Source organism: Rissa tridactyla, chromosome 5, assembly GCF_028500815.1.
Source record: "Rissa tridactyla isolate bRisTri1 chromosome 5, bRisTri1.patW.cur.20221130, whole genome shotgun sequence".
Taxonomy (NCBI): Eukaryota; Metazoa; Chordata; class Aves; order Charadriiformes; family Laridae; genus Rissa; species Rissa tridactyla.
The window spans coordinates 56947511-56962323 of NC_071470.1; positions in this window are offsets into that span (position 1 = coordinate 56947511).

A 14813-nucleotide genomic window follows, 5' to 3' on the forward strand; every position below is an offset into this window, starting at 1 on the left:
TGGCAAAAGGAGAATGATGACAACTCTTCCTCCTCTGGCTAGTCTGAGAAACCTTCTGTTTCCTTTGCTCTTTAGATGTTTTGACAAGAAAAAAAAAAATCATATTTAAATTGCTCCAAACCTCTCTTCTTTCACCTGCAAAAACAGGGTAAAATCTAAAGTCTATGAAGACATTTACAATGCATTTTCAAATACATGTTTTAACAGATATAAGATAACATCTTCTAAATACATGTATTGCATAGATTACCCTATATTTTCCTAGTTTTCATTTGTGGGATCATGGGTCCCAGCAATGTTCCCAGTAACTACCAATACCACAGAAATCCTCCCACAGAGAAGAAACCAGCTTGTCCTCCCACAATCAAGTCATAGGAAAGAAGGCAGCTGTGCCATGAACTTTTTACTACCCCAGCCATCTCTTGATTTCAGCAAATTCCTGTTTTCTCTGTATGTACTTCTGAGAGGCATGTGTAGACAGCAGGTACCTCAAGCCAACTCAGAGGCCATCCTTTTTCTTTATCCAAGAAAAACACTTGAACTCGAGTTCCATTTGTCTTTGGCCATTGGGACAAGCTTCAATTTTCTTCTATAAAGCATACAGCAATGTGCCTGCACCGAATAGCCAGGGGTGCCCCTGGGCTGGAGACCAGAGTACAACATAGTAGGATTTTTATTGCACTCTGCCTCCATCTGCTGCCTTCAGCAGTATTGTCCTCATGTAAACCACTACCTACCTCATCATTTGCTGCCTCATGAAATCAAAGGGGAAAACTTCTCCCTGATGTATGTCTCTGGCTACCTGTCATTGTAGTAGCAATTCCAGGACTCAGCCAAATGGTCTAGAATAAAGGAAAAGATTATAAACAAGTGTGAAGAAATGCAAAGCAATGCAACAAGAAAGGAAGAAATTAACACTAAAGATGCTTGAAAGAGGTCAAGTTTTCCTCCTTGTGCAGCAATAATCCTTAGATTAGACCACTGAAACATCACGAGCAGTGCAGTGAAAAAACTATTGTCTTTTTTCACAGACTAAAGTTTCTTGCATCAGCCTACATATTCAGATTTCTATGGCCATTTGCAAGCAATAAACATCCATTTATCCTGAAGGCTCTTCTGACATAAGAATTTCATTTGTTGAGTCTCAGTTAACACCTAGAATGACTTTGCTTTCCAGATCACACTGAAATTGTAACTTCCTTCATTTGAAACACTGTAACAGTAAAACAGGGCACATTCTTCCTCAAATACCATTTCTGGAAAATGACAATTTTTTTTCCAAAACACAGAAACACTTGAGCAATACTCTCATATTAAGCAGTGAGGACAAGTTAGGTTCTTACAGATATACAACTGCCCGCTAAGAAAGAGCTCATTATCTTCTTTCTATGTTTCCAATGTCATCAGTCATCCTTAATGATTTCCCCAAAACCATTTTTGTGCAGACATTACCATTAATTATAAGTGTCCTCCTAGACTAGTTTCTCAGGATGCGAAGTCATTTAACTACAGATCATTAATATTAATATAGGAGATCACATAGGTGCACAAAATTGCAGCTGAGCTGAGCTGACTTTGGGCTTTCCATCTTTTCGGTGACATTTTGCCTGAACCAGACAAAGGACTGTTTTATGTTAGCAGTAGGAGCTTCTCCTCTATTTTGAGGAGAAAAAGTAAGCAGCCTTCACATAATGTTATACTGTCTCAAAATGGGCTTCTAACAGTACGTTTTGCAGGATGATTTATTCCTTTTATAATTTCATGTTGCGGCCAGTTGTAAATTTTTTGCCTGAAATCTTTATTGTGTTGTCTATTATGAAAAAACTTCCTTTGGGGAGTTTTATATCTCACTCTGCAAATATCATAGCAAATGTAAAAATTCCTCAGCTACAGATGCCTATGCCTTTCCAGTATGTAGAATCAGTCTTACAGTACAATCCATGTAACACTTAGACGACATAATAATTTTTGCCTCATTCCTTCAATGTCCAAAGTTTATGTCTCGTATAATAAGGCAGGTATATTATTCTTTCTTTCCATAACCTGCACACATTCCCATAAATAAATCCACCTGATCCATATCAGATGCAACAAAACAAATATACATACCTCCATTTATGTCCAGGTTTAACATATTTATTAGTCACAATTGACACATAGTCACTATAATCCTAAAATCTAGTAAATGCTTTGAACAAGATAAACTTAGGTCCTGATCTACCTGCCACAAGTCTTCAGATCAGTTTTCCTTTCTTGTAATTACACTGTCATTTTCAACAAGTGTTTTTCCTCTTCTGCTCTACAGAAGACCCTAAAAAACAACAGTGAAAACTGAGTATGGATTAAATATTTCCCTTTTATGACATAACCATCCTCAAAACTATTCCATAATTTGTGAACTGTGCCCTTATACATGTTTTAAGGTAGAGCCTTAACTCTGCTCCCTGAAAAGCACAGATATAAATCACTCCTCATCAAAGAAACAGGAGGAAACTCCTTTGTATTCTAGACACGGGACTCATTGTGAAATAGATCTAATCACTAGAGGTTAACTGTAAAACCATAGGGGTAAAAAACCAAGAGCGTGATTTTCAAATTGACAGTATGAGACGATGAGACACTAAAACCAAATCCATAGCTAAACAATTCTTAAGAGGTTCTGTTGCTTGGGAGGGAAGTGGGTTTTTATAGAGTACAATACACCAATTCTAGAATATGGACATTTTTTGACAGTGAAACTGAAACACACACAATCAGAAACAGCTAGCTGGGGGGTTTGTGTACAAAAAATTTAAAAGTATTGGTATGCACATCAAATGTCAGGAATATAATTCAAAAAAGAAAATAATACTGTTGATAGTTATAGCTATTCGCAAGTGCTACTAGGAAATACTAGCACATCATTTTGCTTTAAAGCCAGTTATTTCTTCAATAAATAAGCTGGAAACATGTAGGATGCAACTTTGCAGAGATGTGATAAAAAACATAAACATTTAGCTATTGTATTACTTGTTGTGCCGCCTTGTACACAAGTCCATTTTCAAGGCAGAGAATAGAAGGTATCAAGACTAAATGATTGTCATAGCTTAAAATTGCACTAAGATTAAATTATTTAAATGGACTGAAAATGCTGAAAATTATTGTCATTTACCATTTTAGGTCAGCTTCCCCCTTCTGCACATATAAAATACGTCTTTTGCCTGGCTTTGCCATGAAATACATTCTTTCTACAGGAAATACTGGCGTGTTCAGTGGATCAAAGCTAGTCATAAAAGTCTATGTTCCTGCAAATCTGGTGTGTATACGTTTTACTTTAGGCACACAAGTTGTGACATTAAATTTATAAAAGGGATGATATACACAACATTGAATATATTGGTAGTAAAGTATGTTCTTAAAGATTTCCACATAATAGTTTTTTAATGGACACTAGATTGAGAGGAAGGGATGAAAAAATAGAAAGGTACCATAAGTGATTTAGATACATGAATGTACTATTTCTACTCTAGCCTTTTCTTGTATAGCCCTTCCTTACATTTAAGTAAGTTTGTGATACTGAGCACAAAAAAGAATTTATGTTCATGTATTTAAGTGCATTTGTTGCTAACTGTGGCTTACCTTAGACTCTTTTTGATAAACAAAACCAAAAAAAAATTAATCATCTTGTTATATTATTCTCAGCTAAAATGTTTTGTGGCAGGTTAAATACAGTAGAAATCAATCAAAAAGATAGCTTTCACATGAAATAAGCTTGTTTATTCCTCTTGTAATAGCATATCTAAGTATAAAACCATCCAGATCCACAAGACTCATCTGAAATTAGTCAGAATTTTAAAAAGGAGTAAAACTTGGAATTAGACAAACTTTTTGCAGTTGTTTGAATCACAAGCCTAAAACCTCTAGCCCTGAAAAGCACAAAGGAGTCAGCTGGTTTTCTCGACATTAGAATTAGAAAGCCTGTTCTCATCTGAAATACATAGATTTTACCTTCTATCATTAGAGCTCAGGCTTACTAATGTAGTTGGAAAAAATAATCAGAATTTTATTGTCTGACAAGTGTCCTCTAGAAGACAATCAATGAAATGTGGAAATTTCAGTTTACTCTGTAGCTACCATCTACAGTGAATAAACTCCGCATGGCCTACGAAGTGAAGATTAAGAAAATAGGACAAGAGAATAAGCATCCATTCTGATTTAAGAAAATATGCACTTAGTCACTTCAGTGGAGAATTTTATTGGCTTATCTAAATGGAAATATCTTGATTCTTCTCTTACTTTACATCCCTTTTTATAACCATTGCTGCATAGCGCTCAGCCGAATTAGCTGCAATTCAGATCTGGATCCAAACACTGCCAGAGCCTAGACTCCAAAGGCCCCTGGCCTTCGGAGAGGCACCAATTGTCTCACTGTAAAACAGAAGCAAAACTGATTCTGCCTGGCTTGTCAAATGAAGAACCTGCTAGCAATGAATATGAAGTATGTCTGGCAACAGTGCATGTAATGAAACAGAATGTTTCGGAATGTACAGAAATCCCACATTGCTTAAGTTGGTGAGTTGGTCACTCAAGACTGTAACTCTCTAGAGTCTAAGACTGTGCCTTATTCCTTGGATTATAGTGCTGTTCAGCAGGAGCTTCTGATGTCATGGACAAAGCCAGAAAAACAACCAAAGTTGAAGAACAATTTTCAACGTGACATAGGAGCCTTCATTTCTATATGTTACACATTCTTCCATGTAGAGATTTACCAACGCAACAGGAGCAGGACTGTCACCCACTTTTGATCATGATAAAGGACTGGTTTGGGGTCAGCTCTGCTAAAGATTCAGTATTAGTTCCAGCAGAGCCAGAATCTTTCAAGGTCTTGAAGTTCAAAAGAAAACTAGCAGGAAGATAACACTTCAAAGGCTCCTATTAATGAGATTACCAATTATTTTACTCAACTTCTTTAAAAGTTCTATTACAAGATGAAATATGCTGTCTCACAGGTGACAAAGATTGCAGTAGGCTGGTTGGGACATTCCACAAGACCAAGTCCTGTGTCTTCCTTTCAAGTTTGAGGCTTCTCAGAACCCAGATTTCTCCAGAAACATTTATCTCACCTTCTGTTTCTCTAGACTCCCATCCCTGGTGAGCGCTCCACAGCTTTCTCCTTTTATAACCTTCAGTGAATATGTAGCATCACTATCCTAAGTTACACACTCATATAAACATATATTTGGCTAGATATTTCATACCATAGGGTATGAAAACTGAAGGACTGGATGTGGAATACTGCCACAGACAAGACATTGAATCAGGTAAACCTGATTCCCTGAGATGAACAGGGAATTCTCTTAGGTACATTGCTAGTCTCGCTTTCTGTTACTGTGCCTTTTCAGGAAAAATACTGGTTGCCAGTCTTCCCAAACCCTTCATCATCTAAGTGTCTGATTATTATGTTGCACATAGATGACATCACTTCATAATGAAATGTAACACACTAAGTCAAAGAAGCAAAATGAGAATCATAATCAGAGAATGTTATGCAGACCAGTCATGTACAGAAAGATAGCAGAGCCTGTCAAAGTGCCAGTCACACCTCCAAAGAAGTGGGAGTGTCTTTCATGGGAGGAATTGCAAGGCTGCCTCCTGAATAAGTTAGAGACAATTACCTCGCTGAGAGAGAATAGAGAGGAGACTGAATGTACGTGATGTGTCCAAATGACTTTGAGAAAAAAAGATTAGCTATGAAACCTCCTCAACTATTTCAGCAAGAAAGGTAGCTTTCTGAGAAGCTCAACATGAGATGCACAAAATCAAGGGAAAGAGAATTGATGACTACCTTCATCAATCTGTTCAAATCAAAGAGACGCTTTATAGTTTTATTTTCGTAAAAAATACCTCAGATTTTCTTACGTTCCTTAGCCTGCATTTTTTATAAAAATCTTTACCTGTGTTGTCTTTTTCAAATATTCTGGTTGCATATAGGAGAAACAGTGTATCCAGCAGGACTAGGGAAGTGATGGTGTCCCTGTACTCAGCACTGGTGAGGCCGTACCTTGAATACTGTGTTCAGTATTGGGCCGCTCACTACAAGAAAGACATCTGAGGTGCTGGAGGGTGTCCAAAGAAGGGCAATGAAGCTGGTGAAGGGTCTAGAGCACAAAGCTTATGAGGAGCGGCTGAGGGAACTGGGGTTGTTCAGCCTGGACAACAGGAGGCTGAGGGGAGACCTCATCGCTCTCTGCAGCTACCTGAAAGGAGGCTGTAGAGAGGTGGGGGTCGGTCTCTTCTCACAAGTAACAAGCAATAGGACAAGAGGAGATGGCCTCAAGTTGCGTCAGGGGAGGTTTATACTGGATATTAAGAAAAAATTCTTCACCAAAAGAATTATCAAGCAGATAAATAGTTTGAGGGGCTATTGCAGCAGTTAGTAAGAAGAAAGGATTGTGGCCACTAGTTATTTAGAAGTAAGAATAATCTGGGAATGAAGGCTATGTGCTAGCACTTGCCTTGAATACACACTATCTAAATGTTCTAGGTCAATTTATGTTGAAATAATGTACATAATATTACACAGTTAAAAAAGAAGCTGTCTTGATAAAACCCTGCTAGCTTAAAAAAAACCCAACAAACTAACGGACTTGCTTTCCCAGACTGTTTGACAATGGAACAACTTCTGTGGAATTGATTTCTTAGATAGGATGGATGCTTTCCATTTCCTCAAATGCCCTGATGGCTTAATGGTTTAAGCATTATTCATTCCCTCCTGTATTGGGCTGGTAACAGCCTAGTAATGTGAGATCTATTAAGATTCTCAAAAAATCCCTGATTTTGCTTTGTTTGAACTCTTAATTATGACTTCATTTGGGCTGAATAATATCCATGACATGCTTGGAGATTTTGGTGTGGAAAATCCCTTTAATAAAGAACAACATCTGAGATCTTGAAATATGCAGAGGTTTTTTTGCAATCCCCAGAGTACAGAAAGCCTTGAATGCTTACCAAAGAGGGTGATGCATGTCTATTCCATCTCCTAAAAACACTTCCTCCTTCAGATTTACAGTCACTAAGAACACAGAGCAATTTTGATCAAAAGAAGCAGCAGCAACAGCTGTAAGGGAAAAGTGTTCATTTCTGATTGCCTCATCTGGTCTAGAAGAGGGTAATAGTATAACTTTATTACACCAGATGCAGTGAAGGGCTTTATTTCATTTAATCTGGAGAACAGAAGAATTTGTCACATAGAGAAGATGAAAATAATCTTGTTCTTCTTGCCACCACCCAGGCATGATGGTTATTGGCTGAATCCACAGAAGAAGCTGGAGTTTATAACAACTATTTACTAACTTTCTCCTGCATGACTGTCCTAAGAGGGATGGTATTTTTCTACACTCCAGAGACATCTTCTGTTGAAAAGTTATTTTTGTTTGGTATTTGCTGGAAAGCATTTGTTTTGGGAATGCGTGCTTCTGGGATTTGTGGTAGGCTCAAAGTTTCAACTGTACACCATAGCATACTATTTGTTCCTTGGTACAGGCTTTATATTTAAGTTGGAATTTATTAACACTTATTTTTAGAACCTTCTGTATGCCAAAGCCATTGTTGACTGCTGATGTACACTGATAACAAACAATGGCTGTAGCTGTTTGGGTTTGGGGTTTTTATACTTTGTATCCTTTCAGTGATAGCATGTATACGATGTCATTTATTCGTTTGAATTTAGTTTTGAGGGTTGTACATTCTGTAATTATATTTACAGCATTAATTCAATATTATGGCTCTGGGTCAAGTCCCTTTTGAGCAGGAGTTTTGGGCAAAGTTAATAGATATGATTCATCCATGACATTTTTTTACAAATAAATTTTAAATGCCACTGTTTATGACATGTTAATATATTACAACTTCCTAGGACAAGGGGTAATATCTATACAGAATGGAAATCAGGGGAGAATCAAGCTCAGTATTTACCAATGAAGGACGGTCAGGCAAAGGTACTAAGTGCATTTTCTAGATATAGAAAAGGAAAAGCAAAAGTTATTCATTCCGTTTCCTCTAAAAGGAGAATGATAAATAATAACTTGTTTTCAATGGACTGGCATGCTCATTAACATATATTTGGCACGCAACGCAGCCAGAAAATTTGGATTAAGATCATGTTCCTTCAAGTGGAGTGTATAATGTCATGATACCTGGTTGCTCACGTTCTAAGTCATGAGAGAGTACACAGGGGGCAAGTACTTCAAAGCTAGGTACAAAAATATAGTTGTGTGCCTCAAGACTAAAAGTACACTGACCAGAAGTGCCAGACAAATCAAATCTTGTGACTGACCATAGAGATAACTTTATGGAAAAAAACAGACTTTATGAAGATGACTGTGTAATGGACGCAAATGGCTCTTGTCCAGAAGTAATGACACAATGCTAGGAAAAAAAGAAGAAATATTTTGACAGACAGGCAGTTTAGCAGTCAGACTCTTGCCTGAATTCAGCTCTGTCACCCATCAGTAGAAACTCTCTTAGTGCTCAGCATATTTCTACTACATGTTTCTCCTGTTCTTTGGTGTGTCGACTCTAGGACTAGAAACGAGCACTAGTGACAGAAATCACAGGTAAACCACAGGTAGAAATCTCTTTGAAACACAAAACAATACGTCCTCACACACACTAACAAAACATGGTTAGGCATAATTCTTGCTAACACCCTTTTTATACCTTGATTTGCAAGAATAATCCTGCCTTAGTACACTACTTATGGTCCAGCTGGAATCCCACTTGTTATTATGGCTAAGGACGTAGGAGTCGCTTCATCTTTGGTATCTTCTTAGCACTTGCAATCTTACCAGTTTCCTTAGTTTCCAAGGCCACGGAGGTGAACCATGATTACAAGGGCTCTGTAAGTACTTAGACAGAACAGCAACAGAAGGGACCTTTGATGGCCCCAAAATGATCTAATACCACTTGAAATCCCATCCTGACAGTGTTTTTGTCATTGACTCTGCTTGCAAATTATTTTTTTTAGACCCAGAAAGATAGATCTTACTTTCTCTTCACCCTTTTCATTGAAATGTCTAATTTAATTCTCCTAGGGCCTCCCAATTAGCATTTACTCCTTCACACTAGTTACTATACCAGAAAGAAACAGAACTTCTTTATAAAAAAATGTGAGGGATTATCAAGCACTGGGAGGCAGTGGCTGCTAGTTCAGAGAACAGAAAAGTACAAAAAAATGCTTCTGAAATATGCATTCATGGTGCACAGCATCCTGTGCCTAAGGAATTACCGCTTTCTCCATTAACTGCACAGAGAGCCAATGCCTATCAGGTCTGCATTATTAATGCTCCAAATCATACATTATGGCCCTAAATATCAGAGTTGCCTACCTCTGGTTTAGTCACTGGAGTAGGCAGTCAGTATAAAATCACTGCTAAAATCCTTGTCTTCTCTTAAATAGGGTAAAAAGAAGTCATGCTTTTGCTAGATTAAACTGAAAAGTTAGCAGCATGTTCTTAACTAAAATTCGTTTGTGCTTGGCACAGGAGAGCTGAAATACCTTTCCTGAAAAAGATAAAAAGCATCAAAAATCAGACTGTAATTCAGTAGTACTTTTTGTGTAAAAAGCACTGGCTGTTTCTACTTGTCCATTAGCTTGTTATTTCCTTGTGCTGATTTCATTCATGTTGGTATAAATTGCTGTTATATTTGAATGCATTTGTAGGTATGCAGCTCCCAAGTGTGGCGATTGCTTCCTACTAATAGGACATTAAGAACAGTACTCACATCCTTTCCTAGATCATAGCCATTGCAAAGAAATTAATAATAGTCCTTATACCCAACATAATGTCACTGATTCCAAAACTTCCTTTTACTTATTATTTATTCCCCATCTCTCCTGTTTCGTGGGTATCACTCCGCTTTTAAACCACTTGTATTAGAAGACACTGATGTTACGAGGGGATCTTCCACAGCTCAGGCAGAACTTGCGATGTAAAACCGCGTTCGCTACTGGTAAATCATGCATTTGAGGGATCCAAGCGCCACCTGCTGCGGATGAGGGGCAATACGCCCTGGGGAAGCAAACGAGCTGGCATTTGTCAAAGTTGAAATGCAATTTTCCTTTCTTAATGTAGAAATATCCATATGAGCATGGAGTTAGAAAAGACTTTGTTCGGGCCTGTACAACTTAAATTATTTTATCATTCTACGAACAAACTGTCAATGCAAAGATATTCAAAGAATGGTGATTTTCCCTTCTTAAGTGTCAGTGCTATAAAGCTAGAAAGCCTGATCACAAAAATCACAAAGCAAGATATGAAACTCTAGCTGTTTGTTTCTTTCCCCATACCTTTGTGGCTAACAAAGATTTCGAAACCAGAATCTAGTAAACAATTGATGATATGTGAGCCAAGAAAAGATCAAATTATATATATTCAATGCATTGCAGTCCTTGGAGATGAGCTTGTGCTGTATACCACTTATACAAAAATTGCGGTTCTGGATAGAAAAACTTTAATATTAATCTCTGTCTATCATGCCTCAGGCTGGGCTTCCAGTTTCATGAGTGCACCTTCCAGAAAAATAAATTACTCATGTTTTCAGATGAGACAATTGGAATTATTCCATGGTGAGGATGCATTTGGTTTCCACTTTCATTTTTGCTGAGAACCTGAATGAATCCAATGAAGAAGACCCATTACAGAGTCAGAAAAATTGATACCCATGTGCCTCAATGAAAAAGAGGAGAGTTATACAGAGCTTGTTGAAGCAGAGAAGCATCAGACAGAAGGAAAGTCCAAACTAGTGACGAGCAGAGGAGCAGTCCTTGCCTAGGAAGGACTCTGCTTGGAAGAGATTCTCCCAGGGCTGTGATGTGCAAGTTCCCACTTCTCTAATTAACCATATCACCCAGTGAGAGGAAAGAAGTGAAACTGATTGACATTAGAGATAATAAGCAGTTGACTGGGACGGGATTTCCAGTGGTTCTACAAGCAGCGGAAAAGAGCTGATGACAAATTGTTTTAAGCGCTGAGAAAAACATGGAAGAGGCAACTGTAGACTCATTTTGAGTTTACCAACTGACACGCTAATAATTCTTTAATCTATGGTCAGCAGGCTCGTGCCTGAGCACAAACACTGACTCATTGCTGCTTCCCTGTAGGCAAGGGTAATACAGTAAGAGATGACCATAATGTAAAAACAATTCCCACTCAGAGCCAGCATTCTATCACCTCACTTCCCGCTTTCACTTCAGATTCTCTTCTGAGAGTGGAATAATCACATACACCTTGCTTCTGTCCCCAGTCCACAGATAAACTTAATTCTGTGAAAACATAAAAATGAAAATTAGTAATTCAAATCTGCCCAGTAAATTTGCCTTGTATCCTACACATGTAGAAGCTACTTCCACAGTTGCCTTGGAAAGAGTTGTTTGTCTTTCCCTTTAGGCTATGAGGAAAGTACTTATTTTGGCTGACAAACTTTTCTCAAGCCCAAAAAGATACATTAGCAATTCTCAGGGGGTAAGCAGCGGTGGCTCTGACTAATGATAGCAGACCTGAGGAAGTAGCTGTCCTACCTGCTGGAGAGCTCATCCAGCAAACCACTCATGGCTACAGCAGATGATAAAGCTTTACAGTCACATTTGTTCTCCGCTCCCAGCAGCAAGCTCACACAGCATGGAAGTCTGGCGAACAAGGGGGCACTGATACATTAAGAGTGTGCAGGATACAATAAAGGATGTCCAAAGGCCTGCTACTGTGCTATTCACCAGCATGCTCAGCCTAGCCTTCTGCACACTCAGCAGCTTCATGGCTGCACTCCAAGGAAAGAAACAAAGCAAAGCAATGTAACTGTTGCTCAAGTTGCATGCTTATTTTTGATTCCTTTAATCAAGGAACCGGATTAAAATTACAATTTTTCAGCACTGATGGTGGTTTATGTTTCTGAAAATATCTTAAGCACTTGCAAAGTGAGCTTTTGGTACTGATGAGCTCAGTTTATGCTATCTTACACGACTTCACAGCTAGAACATTTAAAAGCTTTGCAAGATAGGAAGGTGGGAGAAAGATTCTAAAAACATAGATCCTGGATTGCAGTTACAGGAAAACAAAGTTCACAATTTTTTAATGATATTTGAGTATTTTATTAGTTTCAGGTGGATTTGTGTCTTCTTTACAATTCACTTTCCATGGATACTCAAGCAAAAAGTTTAACAGCAGACACAGCCACCAAAACAAGGATATCTAAAAAAAGAGTACAGAAAGTATGCCTAATGTATTTTAAAGCAGCATTCCCAAATGTCTGTGCTGAAAAATTTATTTTAAAGTTTGTTCTGAATACCACTAAAGTCTGCGTATGGAGGGTGTAAACTCAAGGTGTAGTAATATTGTGATTCATTCTATTATTAACTTCACAGTAACACTTAGGAGCTTTGTGATCACTCTGTGATCCATGGACTTTTTTAAGTAATGGATCATACACAAAAAAACCAAAAACGACCCCCATACTAATGGCAAATAGTCTTCATTTGAAATATATTTTGAATACTCACTACAAATTTCTTCTGAACAAGCTACAAGCCAAACTACTCTGCATACACTGTTTAGTGAATAATGCTGAATAACGAATAAATTCTAGAAAATTGCAAGCAGAAAGGCACAGCACGGACCAGATAATTCTTTCCTCATGCTTTGTTCATCCATCTCTCCTCAGCAGGTACTTCTGGGACAAGTTGCCATGGGTGGTGTTGATTTATTTGATTAATAAATGTCTGCTCACTCACTAAGCAACCTGTGAAATAAAGTCTCCCAGCAATAAAAGTATTTTATATATTATAGTAAATTAAATGGAGTCTTCTAATTCCTCAAAAAGTAATGTATTTTTAGTAATCATGTTCCCATCACATAATTTTAATGTAACTAGCTCCATCTTCAAATAATTTCTAAAATAAAATGAGATAGAATTCTAATGTGCTACAGCTGGTAAGAGAAAAATTCTTCTATTCCTCCCATGCTAGGTCAGTACCTTCAGGGCTTTATGATACTGGGCATTCTCCAAATCAGCTAAGCATGATACAGAAGTCAAGCCATAAATCCAGTGCAATAGGATGTTTTAGCATCAAAAGCACTGCCAGGTTTCTTGTCAACCACACCAACCTTCAGCAAAGTCATCTCAATATCTTTCACTTTAAAGTGTTCTTTCAATAAAAATACAGTGGGATATCACAGATTGGAGATAAAAAACACATCAACATTTTAAAACCAAAACATTTTAAAAGAGGATAGTTGTATAGAAACTAATTTACTACACATGTTTTACACGTACAATACAAAAAGGGGTTTCTACAACAACATATGGAAAGTATCTGAATCAGTAAGACAATGACCTTCATAAATCACTCCAGGTTCCAACTTTAAATTATGCCTTGTTCCCTCTCTCACGGGATATTCACTGTATCTCATACAAACTCGTGGTTATGCATGCACAGTGTTCCTAGCTTTATAGGGAATGATGTCACATCAACACATAGAGGGTATGTAAAATGAAGAGTAAACACATTTTTACATGACTCTGACCAGATGAACCCACATAGTCTACTCCATCACTTCCCTTTGGCTTAAGGGAATTATTTTTTTTTCTTTGCACATGATTTATTAAATGGACTCACCAAAACTCTGGGGGATTCCTTTTTAGACTTTATTTATGCAGCAGCGCACTGTGGGTGGCAATGGCCAAGAATAATGTGGGACAGAAATCCCATTTCTCTAACCTCAGGTACACAAAGACTTCAGGCTCATGCAAGTCAAAATACAATTGCCCATCAATACAATGAAGATTTATGGGAATTTGATCAAAAGCATGTTACGACTCAGTTAAGACAGCTGCTTGTGGCTAGTCTTACCTTTCCCTTCTGGTGACAGATATGTTTACTGGACAAGCATAGTCTTTAGTATCAGCCTTTTGTTTTGCCTTCAAAAGCTACAGCCAGGCATATTCCTCTCCTAAAAATAACATAACAAAGGAGTATATAACTGTGGATGCTCCAATTTTTTCTCCTGTTTTCAGTAAACTTCTACCTCTTCATCCTCTTTATATAGTCTCAAATGACCACCTCAAACTAACACAACTTTGCCCAGTGATTTTAGATAATAATAATGTAGCTTTAATTCCCTGCTCAGTATGCTCTACTTCTCTAGAGCTTTCTTATCCATGAAGATCTGCAGAGAAAACTTGTTTCAATTTTAGTCAACGATTTAGAAGCCAATATGTAGAAAAGAAATGTTTCCAAATCCAAAGTTTAGTTCTACCCATAAAGGCAATTATTTGCACCCAGCATATTCTCATTCAACAGCTGCTAACACCTATTTTCATAAGATGTGTATACAAAGTCCTACACGCCCATTGCCTTTATAAAGACAAATACAAGACTTTACACCATGCTTCATGGACATGATTGCTATCATAAGCAATATATTTCTATCATATTATTCTTTACTTGAGTGAAGTTTTAGCGAAGGCAAGATACAATAAAAGCAGAATTTTACAGTGCTGGCCTTGAACATACGTAGGTTTGAACAGTATATGATTTCAAAATCTTTATTATTGAACATGTAATAAGAATAGAATCCTTTGAAAGGATGCTTGAACTACTACTACTACTTCTTTAGTTATTTATGAACTAACTGAACTTGTTCTGGAATATGCTGACATGATAAACACAAAATCCTAAAACTCAGCTTAGATGAGGATCGTACTTCAGTAGAAATAATACATATCCATCTGTATAGATCAGTTGTATGTGGTAAAATAAACATTCTTTCTGCACCTTGCTA